Below are 14,245 nucleotides of genomic sequence, written 5' to 3'. Positions count from 1 at the left end.
ACAAAGCTAGGACTTGTGACCTTCCCCAAGCTTGTGAAGCCTCATATGGTGTTGAAGCCTGAAGATAATCACAAAGTAATGTGTTTTGGAAAATAGGCTAGAGCTTCATTAAGCCTCTTTGTACTTATGCTCTACATTTGTCACAGCTAAATGCTAATACATTTTACGTGATCACTTACTGCTGGTAAATCTTGACCCCAGTTACAAAGGAATTATCTGGGATTCATTAGCCCAAATTCAGATCTGATATAAGTGGTTACAGCTAGAGCTGGTCAAGAATTTTCCATCAGAAAAATCTGACAAAGTTCCCTTCATGCAAAATAGACATTTTCCTTTGGAAAACTCTCTTCCCCCTCCCCCCATATCCCCCAAAGAGATATTTTTGGTGGAGAATAAATGTCTGCTCACCCGAAAAGCTCGTGTTAATTGTACTTTTTGCTTGCAAGATGAAAGTGAAATCAACAAGAGCATTCCCAGGCAGGCATATGGCAAGCCAAAAAAAAATCCATTTTGGTTCTCCCAAAAAGGGATTCCAGAAATACTTCATGGGGGGTATGGAATTCATGATGATGAAGTTTTGTCCCAATTTGGGGTGGGAAAATTTTTTGAAACAGGCAAAATATTTTGCTGGTTGAGATTTCCATTTTCTGGCCAGCTTTTAGTTCCAGTTCTCCTGATATTAGTAGAGTTGCATCCATATTATTCCAGATCTGAATTGGCCTCTAAACTTCTAGTGGTGTTAAATGAGATCATATGAAAATTTGTTACTGAGATAAGATATAGTATAAGAAGCATGCACAGCCAGTGCAATGCAATAGAAATGTATATTTCATTGATTTGTTGCAGGTCACTGGGAGATAACAATCAATTCAGTCAATCATTTTCACATTTACAAAGTACTTTTTATGCAAAGACCCTAGGGCACGACACAGAATCCATAAAAAGACACAAAAGTGAAAAAGACTAAATCAAATACTGGATGTTTCACTTTAGCCCTACCATATGACATGTAGCATGCAGAAATTTCCCTTCAGCACCATATACGTATGAGTATGTGTATCTCTTTCTGACATACACGTGTGCTTATTAATTCAATGTGTCTGTGTGTATATATTTCTAAGTATGTGTAAATCAGAGATGCACTTTTGTGTGATTTGTGTATATGTCTCTCCTTCTCTCTAGACATTCACACACATATACACATGGTACATATACTACATAAGCTAGCTGTGTAGTTCTTTTAAATACAAAATTATAACTAAAATCCACTAGTTTAAAGCATGGAATATTTATGAGATGGAAAAATCTCCCCTCCAATGAATGTTTATAATCACATTTTTTCATTTTAATTTCTTGAATATATATCCTATTCAGTCATAAGAGTCTTAGATGTATTATGCTTTTCCTGAATATTGTATGTACATAGTAATTAACATAGATTCTTAAAATACATTGTATTTAAAATTTAATATTCTAACAAATTCCTTTATAGAAAATATTTTCTGCTCAGTTTAAGGCACCATAAAATTTCTAGTGAGAAAAACCTTTTGAAGAAACAGATTTTAAATGTATTTTGCCAAAACAGAATTGCTCTTTCTCTCCCTCCATTGAAGTCAATGGAGTTATTCCAGTTTACACTGGTAGAAATTAGATGAATAACTGTCACACAAATGTTAAAAATGTTTTATATTAAAATAAAATCTTTAAAAATAAAGTAACATTGTTTGTGTTGGGGATGCAGAGTATTTAGTTTATCTCTGAGGAGTTGACATAAAGGGTGGCAACAAAAAGGATCAGATCCTCTAAAATTAACCTTATCTTTTTTTAATTTGTGCTTGTAATGAAAGCAGGGGAGATGGCATAACAAAGTGCTCTCAGGGCACTCTGTGCTTCCTGGATTTCAGAAGGCAAAGTTCAGACATACTGCCTCCTTGATAAAATTTCCTAGGGCCTTGCAGATGGAGACTGTGTCAACAGCAGTTTTGGCACTGATGTCACTGAAATCATGAGCAGTTGCTAAGTGTAGTTTAATATATTAATATTAATGTGGTAAAATATATACCATAAAATACACGTCTTCTGTAGTTTAGAGTTGATAGCAATGCTACCATCATCTCCGACTTCATCCGTGGATTGAGGAAAGAGTTGGTTAAGCATAGAAGTCAATTCTTGCTGTCAATTAGCCATTGTTCCTCCAACTGGGCAGTTTGTTTCAGAAATACCAAGTCCAAAGTGTCTCCCTATGAGTCAAATGTTAAGAATATTCCATATAATTTGCAGTATAAATACAATTGAGAATGGTAAACAACTTGATGTCCTAAGGGCAAACTTTGTATTCCCATAAGAGCTATCGAATTACCATCTGTTGTTCTCTGTTGATAATGGAATGTCCATAGATATGGACCCATAGAATGGGAGCTATGAGTGAGGATCAAGGGTATTATGTGGTTTTTTTTCTAAAAGATATTCTCTAAATCAAACAGAAATTAATTCAAGGAGTTTCTATGGTCTGTGTTATATATGCGGTCAGCCTAGATGATCACAATGGTGCATAGGAGCCAACTCCATGGGTGCTCCAGGGCTGGAGTACCCAGGGGTGAAAATGATGGGTGCTGAGGACCCACTGGCAGCCCCTGATCAACTCCTCCCCCTTCCCTCAGCGCCTTCCACCCGCTGCAATCAGCTGTTCCGTGGTGTGCAGGAGGCGCTGGGGGGAAGGGGAGGAGTGAGGGTGGGGTGCACTCAGGGGAGGGTGGAACCGGGTGGGAAGAGGCAGGGTAGGGGTGGAGTGAGGGTGGGAAGAGGCGGGGTGGGGTTGGGGTCTTGGTGGGAAGGTGTAGAGTGGGGGACAGATCCTGGGGCACAGCCAGGCGTTGAGCACATTAGAAAGTCAGTGTTGCAGAATGAAGACTGAGATGTATAAGTGCTTTAGATCTCGTCAGTCATTACTTCAAATGGGGTAATTTAAAGGAAGGCTTAGCTGTCAGTGTTTTGGTGTGGGGGGGGGGGAGGCCAAAAAGAATGAAGGACCAGATTTTCAGAAGTGCTCAGCACCTAATCATTCCTGTTGACCTCACTGGGAGCTGCTGAGGGTTGAGCCCTTTTGAAAATCTGGCCCTAAATTACTAAAATATGATATATGAAATGTGAATAAACCTGGTCTAAAAAACTAAAGACCAGTATAGTTGAGTTAGATTTCTTGAAATCCAAATACTTACATATGAAAAAAAAAAAACCCTAACACAACGTGTTTTATAATCAATAAGTCTGGCTTCTTCACAGATCAAAATTGAGAAGCACTGGGAGTACTGAAAGTACAGCGAAAAGTACTGGAATGCTGACGGGTAGTTATGTTCAAAGTGCTCTTTAGAAAGGTTAAATCAGAGAAGCTGATAAACTTTAGACTTCTAGTGACTTTATTCATTAAGATAATTTCCATTGTTTTTTTATATTCACTTTATTTTCTCATGAGTAATAGTGCCCGAGACCTCAAGATTTAATAATTTTATATAATTGTGTTGACAGTATATAAATAATAAATTAGAGAGAATCTTACATTTTTGGTAGTATTTTAGGGACCAATCTTGGTGAAATGTTTAGCAGTTCTGGGAGGTACAAGGAAGTCTCAGCTCAAGATGCATTCAGTACCTTGAAGGCTCAGACTCCTAATTATGTATCATCTTCTTTTATAATCATTGAGTACGTTTTGATGTCAGCATTACTGGAAATAATTTTGTGTCTATTGCCTTCAACATTTGTAATTATGTTTCAGTACAAATTATTTGATGGTATATTGATAAATTGAAATGAAACAATCAATGAAGAACTTCCTGTGACTATTAAAACTAGCACAACCTGTGGTACAAACCATATGCTAGGTTTACCATACATTTCCTTATTTTCTTACAGCCTCTTCCATCTGATGTTTTCTACTTGCCATACTGCACATGCTGCAATTCTATATTTCTGGTAGACATTTTACACCATAAACAGCAACAGATTCAGCTACATTTAGGGATCAGTCCTGAACCAACTGAAGTCAAAAGCAAAACTGTTATAGACTTCATAGGGAATAGAGCTGGGATCTTAATCAGCAAAAATAGAAGAGAGAATACTGTAAACATACAATATGATCAACTCAGTGTGGCTGTCCTTACCCTTAACCTGTGCATTTCATGACTTTTCTATTGTTAACTGTGCAACTGTAATGTTGGACTGGAATCATAGGACTGGAAAGGACCTCGAGAGGTCTTCTAGTCCAATCCCCAACACTTAAGGCAGGACTAAGTATTATCTAGACCAGGGGTCCCCAACGTGGTGCCCGTGGGTGCCATGGCGCCAGCCGGGGCATTTTTGTGTGCCTGCAGGACACCCCGCCGCCGAAATGCCTCCGAGAAGCATTGCCGTTTCTCGGTGGCATTTCGGCGGCGATGCTTCTTGCCGCTACCGCTTCTCAGTGGCAGCATTTCGGCGGCGGGGTGTCCAGCGCCTGCCACAGTCTTCTGGGAATAGCAATATGCTATTCCCACAAGAAAGGTTGGGAACTACTGATCTAGACCATCCCTAACACGTGTTTGTCTAACCTGCTCTTAAAAATCTCCAATGACAGAGATTCCACAACTTCCGTAGGCAATTTATTCCAGTGCTTAACCACCCTGACAATTAGGAAGTTTTTCCTGATGTCCAACCTAAACTGCCCTTGCTGAAATTTAAGCCCATTGCTTCTTGTCCTATCCTCAGAGGCTAAAGAGAACAATTTTCCTCCCTCCTTCTTGTAACAATCTTTTTATGTACTTGAAAACTGTTATCATGTCCGCCCTCAGTCTTCTCTACTTCAGACTAAACAAACTCGTATTTTTCAATCTTCCCTCACCAGTCATGTTTTCTAGATCTTTAATCATTTTTGTTGCCTTTCTCTGGACTTTCTCCAATTTTGTTCACATCTTTCCTGAAATGTGGCACCCAGACCTGGACACAATAATCCAGCTGAGGCTAAATCAGCATGGAATAAAGCAGTAGAATTACTTCCTGTGTCTTGTTCACAACACTCCTGCTAATGCAGCCCAGAATTATGTTTGCTGCTGCTTCTTTTTTATTTTTTGGCTGGGGGGGGGGGGGCAACAGTTTAGCTTGTGATCAACTGTGACCACCAGATCCCTTTCTGCAGTACTCCTTCCTAGGCAGTCATTTCCCATTTTGTATGTGTGCAACTCATGCAACTCTTCCTCACAACTCTGCAAACTTTATAAGTGTACTCTCCTTGCCATTATCTAAATCATTGATGAAGATATTGAACAGAACCGGACCCAGAACTGATCCCGGTGGGACCCCACTTGATATGCCCATCCAGCTTGACTGTGAACACTGATAACTACTAATGTATTCAGCGCATGTAGCACAAGCCTATCAAGCCTAGCATGGACCTTGGGTACATACTCTATTAGCCCACTCTGAATACTGTGCTGATCTATGCCGCTGTCATTTCCTGCGCTAGTTGTATTCAAGCTAGTGCAGGTAGGCTTTTGCTCTGTAGGCATACCGTATTCAGCCCACAATGGGTTTTTTTTCTCACATCCCATCCAACTATAAGCAATGTTTTGCCCCAAATCAAAGGCACTAGACTCAATGAAAACAAATTGTATATCCACCGAGTCCAACTTTCACATTACATAGTCAGCTGATTTTGTTGTCGTACTGGTGTGATTGGTGGAAATGACTTTGTTTTTTCCAGCCACATACAAATGTCTGAAAGTATTTTGATCAAATTTTCCTTAAACCGTACAAATAAACGAGCAAATAAAAAATCATACATGGAAAATTTCAGCCTTGAAGGTGAGAGCATCTCTGTGTGTAAATCATCATCATGTTCCCACTACGCCTTTTGTGTTTAGGGCAGCGATGAAGCATCTCCACTCCTGTTTGTTTATGGCAAGTCTTTCAATGGTTCCCCAGCTGTGTCCCAGGGTATTCAGCTTGGCTTCCACAGCTCTTAGTCATGTTGTTTTTGGGCAGCCTCATTTTCGCTTGCCTTCAGGTGTACACCATTACTACTCTGGTGATGGAATCAGTTTCCATTCGAAGCACATGACCAATCCATCTCCAGCGCCTCCTAGCAATGATGGTGCTCATATCCTCTTGGCTGCACTGTGTCAATAGATCTTTGTTTGAGATTATTCTGGGCCAAAAGATATGGAGGATTTTTCTGAGGCAGGTTGTATGGAATGAAGACAGTTTGAACATGTCATACTTTCTCATTCCCCAGCATTCTGCACTATAAAGTAATGTTGAAAGTTCGCAGGTCTGATAAATCTTGAGTTTGATTTTGGTGTTGTATTTTGATGATTTACAGACTGTATTTAAGCTCCTGAAGGTGTTCCTGGCTTTACTGATTTTGTTCCAGATGTCCTGGCTTGTTCCACTGTCCTGGCTGATGGTGCTGCTCACGTATCTGAATGTCTCTAAATTAGGAGACCATATTCCTCTATCCGTACTGGTGATTGGGAGGGAATATTAAAGGTCATGATAGCTGTCTTATTGCGGTTGACTTTCAGTCCAATTTGCTGCTGAATTTGTTGAGTCCAGTTGTTTTTTTCTTGTATATGGTGTTGGATATGTGATAGGAGAACGAAATCATCTGTGAAGTCCAGGTCTTCAATGGATGAAAAGGGTGTCCATTTAATGCCTCTTGGCATGTCTTCTGTTGTATGCTGCATTATCCAGTCAATGGCAATGTTGAAGAAGATTGCAGGCATGACACACCCCTGACAAGCTCCTGTTTTGACTTCAAAACTAAGCTCACTGTGATCAACACTGCATGTAAAGAAGAAATAAAAGCTTTTGATGATGTGATTGTATGGAAAGGGATTCCATATGCCCGCAGAATGCACCATAGGCTGGTCCTGTGAATGCTTTCAAAAGCATTCTCAAAGTCTATGAAGTTTATATAGAGTTGCTTATGCCATTCTAAGTATTGTTCCATTATGTTCTGTAGTGTGAAGATCTGGTCTGTGCAGCCACGCCCTTTCTGAAAACCGGCTTGCTCTTTTCCAAGAACACTGTCAACTGCCTCTGATATACACTGGACTATGATCTTACACAATACTTTGCTTGGCATAGATAAAAGTGTGATACCACGCCAGTTATTACAATCACTGACAGTTCCTTTCTTTGGTATCTTCACTATAACCCCATTGGTCCACTCATCTGGCACTTTTCCCCTGTGATAGATCGATATAAATAGAGGGGCCAGGATAGATGCGACTAACTCAGGATTTACCTTGAACAATTCTGCATTCAGCTTATCCTTTCCAGGAGCTTTCCCTATTTTTAAGGATTTGATGGCTTGGATGATCTCTTCCTTAGTTGAGGTGTCTGGTGATATCAAGATCTTCTTCTGCCTCCTGGATATTTGCTTCCTCTTTCGGTGGCTCCCTGTTCAATAATTCTTGGAAATGCTCTGTCCAGTGCATTTCTTGTTCTTTTTCTGTTGTTAGTAGGTGACCTTGTTTGTCCTTGATGAGAGTGTTTGTTGGTGTCTGGCGTTTACCACTGATAAGCCGTGTCATTTTGTAGATGTGTATCTTTGTGTAACAATGGGGATATAATGGACTGAGTTTTGCATTGTTAACTATAACAGATGTTAGCAGGTGCCTACTTAGTTAAAAAGGGCTATAAAATATAAGTATTTAACTTAAAAGGTTCTTTATTGGTATGTTAGTGCAAGTTTTATAAAATATGAGAGGAGTGAAGACTTTGCTCTATAATTTATAAACCTGTGCTCAGGGTGATTAATATTAATTATCATTTGAAGTACATTAGGTTTTATACTTTTATATTTTGTTATTTTTTCTTGATATTTTTAATCCTTGATTGTATCTTCACACACAGAAATATGTTTATATAGTTATGTGATGTTTCAGCCATGACAGACAGCCACTAGTTTCAAAATTAGTGCTCTAAAGTCAGCCTGCTGTGATGTTGGCAGAACTTCATTGAATGGCTATGTGTACCAGATAATTATTTCAAAAACAAATCACTACAATCAGGCATATGATTTCTTCAGTAGGCACTGGGTTGACTCATTCAGTTAGATGTATTTTGATGTTGTTTATCTTAATTCCCAGTCAAAAGGAGGGGTGAAAAAACTGATCTGTGTGATACTTCTCTCCGCCCTCCTCTCCTTCATATCGGTGTTCTTAAGTAAGAGGAAAAAATGTATGACCACACCAGCAAACACACTATTCAAGGCAACTAAACTTGATGGTCAATGGTATATTGAGTGCTGTTGACAGATCTAGTAACATCAACATAGGCAACCTTCCTGTGTCCATTAACAACTGTAATATGCCAAAAGTCAATTATCCTATTGATTTTTATTTCAAGCAATGCCATGAACATATCTAAACAGCACTTTGAATGTTAACCTTCTTGAAAGAATTGCATTATGTTTTTCTTCATTTCCCAGCTATGATTTTAATAATATTATGGCTGCAGTTATTCAGAACTACTTGTCAGTGTTCAATCTTAGTGCAAAAAAGAAAAGGAACTTTTCAAATTTTCTTTCATTTGAAATTGAAGTTAAAACCAGAAACTGTTGCGTACTATGGGATGTTGGTGTTGACAGTTATTAGACTTGGTTTGATGCATTTTACAGAACTCTAAATATTTAGGCTTTTGAGTATGAAATAATACCCTGTAGATAGTTCACTGTTTTTTATTGTTATCAGTTCTTCCAAATCATGCACCAGTTACCTTTTCTTACAAATATTAATAAAAAGTGTTAAAGGCAACTAGATCTAGCATTAATCCATGATCAATGTTCCCTCTAATTTTTGACAGGCCGTGTGTGCAAAAAATTTCTTCTGTGCAAATTTTTGTGCGCGCGGTGTTTCGCCGTGTGTGTGGGGTTTAGGATCTGTGTGCGCACGCACACATGCACAGCTTAGAGGGAACAGTGTCCCTGATGACCCCTTTCTTCGACACAAAGCTAATGTAAGCCACTAGTGAACCTGCCCCCTTAATAGACTTCAAATTTACTACACCTCAAATCTCAGACTGGGTTTGCTTGCACTTCTGAAAACATCTACCGCTATAATGGTCGAACGCTGAGGCTTAACACAGTATTATTGCAGTCACTCCCATGCTAACATTGCATCATTGCATTTTCATAGCAACTCTCATACCAGTAATATGATATACCCTGAACAATTCACATTATTGGACCCTCTGTTCAAATCTATTTCTTCTGTGATTGCATATTTGTTTTATTAGCATACGTTGGGGATGATAGTATTACTCACTTATGACCAAAACATGAGTGAGTTATATGAGTAATCACAAATGTGCATCAAATTTGTTCTAAGTGTATAGCAATAAAATCTTTGTGCTGCCGTATGACATCATATATTTTGTTAAAGCTCCACTGTAGAAAGAAAAAAGAAATTAAAACATTTTTAAAGTTGCAGACTGGTACAGTTTTGGTGTTTACATCTCTAAATACTTCAAGATCATTATCATGCCACCACTTTATACAGACTTCTTTGACATACTGGTGGAGATATCCATGTCAGGTATCTGGCTTTTTCAAGCTACCAAATGTTGGCCCATTCCTGATCCCTCCCACCACTCTGAAATCAGTGCGAGAACAGTTTGACCGATCATGCCAAACTACTGCCAGGCATAATGAACCAGCAGATTTTGTGTGAAGTAATGTGCTTCCAGTTTATTTTTTGTTTTTCCTCCTTCCTCATCTCTGAAATAAGATAATTGGGAAATTTACTGCTAATTATCATGGGTGAGACTCATTGTATAAATAGAAAAGGAGTACTTGTGGCACCTTAGAGATTAACCAATTTATTTGAGCATAAGCTTTCGTGAGCTACAGCTCACTTCATCGGATGCATACTATGGAAAATACAGAAGATGCTTTTATACATACAACCATGTATAAAACCACACATAAACCATGAAAAAACGGGTGTTTACCACTACAAAAGGTTTTCTCTCCCCCCACCCCACTCTCTTGCTGGAAATAGCTTATCTAAAGTGATCACTCTCCTTACAATGTGTATGATAACCAAGGTGGGCCATTTCCAGCACAAATCCAGGGTTTAACAAGAACGCCTGGGGGTGGGGGTGGGGGCGGTAGGAAAAAACAAGGGGAAATAGGTTACCTTGCATAATGACTTAGCCACTCCCAGTCTCTATTCAAGCCTAAGTTAATTGTATCCAATTTGCAAATGAATTCCAATTCAACAGTCTCTCACTGGAGTCTGGTTTTGAAGTTTTTCTGTTGTAATATCGCAACTTTAGGGTTAGGGTTAGGGTTAAGATCTCTCTCAAGCATTCTTACAACTACAATACCCACCTGCGGAAGTGAAGAAACAGATTGATAGAGCCAGAAGAGTTCCCAGAAGTCACCTACTACAGGACAGGCCTAACAAAGAAAATAACAGAACGCCACTAGCCGTCACCTTCAGCCCCCAACTAAAACCCCTCCAACTCATTAAGGATCTACAACCTATCCTGAAGGATGACCCAACACTCTCACAAATCTTGGGAGACAGGCCAGTCCTTGCCTACAGACAGCCCCGCAACCTGAAGCAAATACTCACCAGCAACCACATACCAAACAACAGAACCACTAACCCAGGAACCTATCCTTGCAACAAAGCCCATTGCCAACTGTGCCCACATATCTCTTCAGGGGACATCATCACAGGGCCTAATAACATCAGCCACACTATCAGAGGCTCATTCACCTGCACATCTACCAATGTGATATATGCCATCATGTGCCAGCAATGCCCCTCTGCCATGTATATTGGTCAAACTGGACAGTCTCTATGTAAAAGAATAAATGGACACAAATCAAATGTCAAGAATTATAACATTCATAAACCAGTCAGAGAACACTTCAATCTCTCTGGTCACGCGATTACAGACATGAAAGTTGCAATATTACAACAGAAAAAGGAGAGTGATCGCTTTAGATAAGCTATTACCAACAGGAGAGTGGGTTTGTGTGTGTGGAAAGGGGTGGGGGAGAAAACCTGGATTTGTGCTGGAAATGGCCCACCTTGATTATCATACACATTGTAAGGAGAGTGATCACTTTAGATAAGCTATTACCAGCAGGAGAGTGGGGAGAGAAAACCTTTTGTAGTGGTAAACACCGATGGTGTTTTTCATGGTTTTTATGTATAAAAGCATCTTTTGTATTTTCCACAGTATGCATCCGATAAAGTGAGCTGTAGCTCACGAAAGCTTATGCTCAAATAAATTGGTTCGTCTCTAAGGTGCCACAAGTACTCCTTTTCTTTTTGTGAATACAGACTAACACGGCTGTTATTCTGAAACCTGTCATTGTATAAATAGCCTTTTTTTAAAATAACTTTAGGATTGAAATTGCTGCCAATCACAGGAGTAGTGTTGTGGTGATGATATTTTTATCTATTTATCAATAATGTAATGACAAGTGGAGAGCTGATGTGTTTGAGTTGGGATGAAAAATGTATAGTGTATTCTTTTTTTAAATACTTCTTATTAAGGCAAAATTGCAGTACAACATTTACATACTATATTGTACATTGCTTATTACTTATTCAGGATCAGGTTAATATTCAAAGAACCTGGCTAAAGATTCTGGCTTTCTGGCTGCAGAGCCCTCCACCTCTGAGTACACGAAAAAGAGTGACCAAATTTTGAAATACCCATCCTCTTTTTGGTGCGTCTCTTACGTATGTACATGGTGTGAAAGCTTGTCCATTACAAGGACAGTCCATATTTTACTATACCACAGTTACGTAGGAGGGGAAGTCCCATACTTCCAGTCATGTACTATTCAGAGTCTTGCTGCAAACATTTTTTTTTAAATGAAAGAGTCCAATGCCTTATTAAAAGCAGGTTGTTTTTCAGATGTGGCCTTTCAAGCTATCGCTGATAAAAGAAATCCTGTCATGGACAGCAGGATAATTTAAGCTGTGTCTCGTTTGATAAAGAAATCACTGTGTGCATAAGGCTGTGGAATTTCATATTGTATTTATTCATATTTAATTTTTAATACATATTTCCAGTTCAGTCATGCCCAGGATTTAGAAGTACAGTAATAACAGCTAAAATTAGGTCTTTGCCTTTTTCATGAAAGCAATTCTAAATGTGCATATTTCTGCTTTGGAATATTATGGAGTGCTGTTTGGACTGCAAAGGGGAAAATGAGTTAACTGTGAGCAGTGACTTCTCTATTGGTTAATATCATGTTGGCCAAGATCTTGCCTTCTGATTATATGTAGTGAGTTCTTCTAGCTTTTCAGTAGGTTATGGTAATCATCCTTTAGAACAGACAAGTACAGTTTTAGTTATCTCTGTCACAGTTTGGGGCAACTGAACCTGTACTCCCTGTCTGTATTAAGCTTCTGACTTCCTGATATTAATGTTCCTGCTCTTCTTCTCTCTCATGCTGGCACTCCTCTCTCCCCTTGTGCTGGCGCTGTTCCTCCCGGTCCACAAACTACTGGATTTGCAGACACACTTGCCGTTTCTCCTACTCTGTTGATCTCTCTGGTTCATGCTGATGTTTCACCAGTCCTTCTGCCCTCCCTGCAACTCCTTGGTAGCTGGGGAAATTGCAGCTTGTTTGCTTTTGACTGAATGCGCAAGTCATCAGCTCATTTCTGTTTCCACCACTCTTCATGTCTCTTCCTACAATGTTGTCACTGAGCTTACAGTCTATACAACCTATTCCATTTTTAAAATAAGCAATGTTTCTCTGGTACTGGGTAGAAAATTGAGAGAAAAATCATAAAATGAAAATCTGTAAATACAGTGGATTTGTCTAACCACAAACAAAAGCACTACTAGTTAGGTTCAAAGGCTGCCTAGCAAAGTAGAGTGTATTAATGACAGTGGGTGAAATTCTGGCTCCTTTGAAGACAATGGCAAAAGTCCCCTTGATTTCAATACAGCCAGCACTTAACTTTTCAGCAATGTGGAGTTCGTTTGTTTTTTCTCCTCTCAGAAAGCTTGTTTACAGCCTGATTTTCCATCATTAAAGTCAACAGGACCTTTGCAATTAACTTAAATGGGCATTGCATCAAGACCTGAGGCTGTTAGTAAATTCCAGCATCTTCCAGTGTGCCCTGTCTCAGCAGAGCAAAGCATCTTTCCTGCTCCTCCTCCTCTTCTTCTTCTTTCTTCTTCTTCTCTCCTATTGTCTGTAAATCCTGAATTGACGTGACCATCTTTTCTTTCATTTCAGTACACCTACAATAAAACAACATTTTCTTCCTGTCATACAATCTAAGTCCAATCCTGTATATGCTTATTTGCAAAAGTAGTCATTACTCAAGTGATCATTTATTTGTATAAGGAGTTTTATAGGCATTTGTTACTGTGTTGTCTATTGGCTTCTTGTTCCCTATCCTTTTCAGTTCTTTCTGAATACTGAATTGCGTTAATAAACCCCCCACCCTCAAAAGAGTTTAATCAAAGGAAAGCAGCTGGCTGGTGCCTCACACAACATTTCATTAGCCTCTGTTGATTGATTCTGATGCCCCTCGGAAAGACTACTTCACTCCAGTGCAATTAGAAATAATCCCTGTGTCCAGGATAATTGTCATATACAATAACATACAGAACACCATATTAAATTACCCAAGACTTATACACAGTGCAATTCATATGTGATGAAAGAAGTTCCCAAAGGTGTCTGCTATAAATTTGCACTAAAAACAGGGAGTCCTCGAGTTATATATGTTGATGTAGGCGAAGAGGGGAAAATAAATCATGCAGGAGATCAAAGTTTTCAAAAATCTTTGAAATCTCTCTCTTTTTGGCAGCCAATTGTAGTCAGGGTGTAGAAGGGAGGAAGCAAATCACACAGTTCTCAGGCCACCTTCACTGGTGCTACCAGAGGCTTTGTGTGTTTTTTATCCTGTCCAGCCCAGCGTTTAGAGAGATGTGCTTTCCAAGCAAGCTAAAAAGTGGATGTCTGTGGCAGGGAAAGTGGAAAAACTGTGTTTTTTCAGTGAAACCAAAAGACAACCTTATCTTTAAAATGTTAAGGAATACTGATCAAAAAACCCCCACAGTGCTCTAGAGTTCTCTATCCTCTTAGAGTTCCCTATATCACCTTTATGCTGAGTCTCCATTGACTTCTTAGGATAGGAAGAGTGTGTGAGTTAATCACTTGTTGGGGTTTCCTTCACTTTGATTAAACACTTTTGAAGGATGTAGGGAAAACCATGTG

The 14,245-nt window shown here is 39.2% G+C and overlaps 1 protein-coding gene across 1 annotated transcript in view; it reads left to right on the top strand.

The window, feature by feature from the left end:
* The window catches only part of EDIL3 (EGF like repeats and discoidin domains 3), a 392,377-nt gene that overhangs the window by 130,997 nt on the left and 247,135 nt on the right, over nucleotides 1-14,245 (top strand). The window lies entirely within an intron of this gene.

This window comes from Lepidochelys kempii, chromosome 5, assembly GCF_965140265.1.
Source record: "Lepidochelys kempii isolate rLepKem1 chromosome 5, rLepKem1.hap2, whole genome shotgun sequence".
In the NCBI taxonomy this organism is placed as follows: domain Eukaryota; kingdom Metazoa; phylum Chordata; order Testudines; family Cheloniidae; genus Lepidochelys; species Lepidochelys kempii.
The sequence above is the reverse complement of the archived record's forward strand: the minus strand, read 5'-3'. Positions and strand labels throughout refer to the sequence as shown.